Consider the following 835-nt stretch of genomic DNA (forward strand, 5'->3'; position numbering starts at 1 on the left):
TTCTAGGGTGCACTGTTACCCTGCACATGCCCGATCTCATCTGATCTCGGAAGCTAAGCAGGGTCAGGCCTGGTTAGTACTTGGATGGGAGACCGCCTGGGAATACCGGGTGCTGTAGGCTTATACCATAGCCTTTCGAGACTTAAGGTTGCCAACCAACCAAGGGTGCAATAATGAGGGCATGCCCTCCATATGCTGCAGCTAGAGAGATAAGGATGGTTTCTTCACATGTATCTTGACTGTACAATAAATACTGATACCCAGTTTAAAGCTGCCTTGGTACTTCAAGAGCTCCACATTCCTCCCACCCCAACCTTCTCCTTCATATAAGAAAAGTCTTAAAAGAACAAACGTCATCCTATGAGAGGTATTGAACCTTGTAGTACCATTTAAACCAGAAATATTCCTCCTAAATATAGTATCAGAAATTAAAGACCTACACAAGGAACACCTTATTGTACATATTAGTACAGCAGCAAGAATATTGTATGCGCAAACCTGGAAATCCACAGATGTCCCAAACAGAAAAATAGATAAGATTTATGAAATAGCAGAAAAGGATATTTTAGCAGAAAGAATGAAAGATAGAGCTAGGTAAAGCAAGAAGATATGATTAGATAGATAAATATTATTGATTGATTAGATCAAGTATTATGATAAATGAGATAATACCTACACTGATAAGATTTTTCTTTTTTTTATAGCCTGTTTGAAAAAAAAAATTTTTAAATGCATGCTGTAACCCAGGGGTGCTCACACTTTTTTGGCTCGAGAGCTACTTTGAAACCCAGCAAGGCCCGGAGATCAACCAGAGTTTTTTTACAATGTTTGCGCC

At 39.2% G+C, this 835-nt stretch overlaps 1 pseudogene; it reads left to right on the forward strand.

The window, feature by feature from the left end:
- LOC136643283 (5S ribosomal RNA) lies at window positions 1-121 on the forward strand (annotated as a pseudogene).
- Window positions 122-835: the final 714 nt, after the last annotated feature.

This window comes from Tiliqua scincoides, chromosome 2 (assembly GCF_035046505.1).
Source record: "Tiliqua scincoides isolate rTilSci1 chromosome 2, rTilSci1.hap2, whole genome shotgun sequence".
Lineage (NCBI taxonomy): Eukaryota > Metazoa > Chordata > Lepidosauria > Squamata > Scincidae > Tiliqua > Tiliqua scincoides.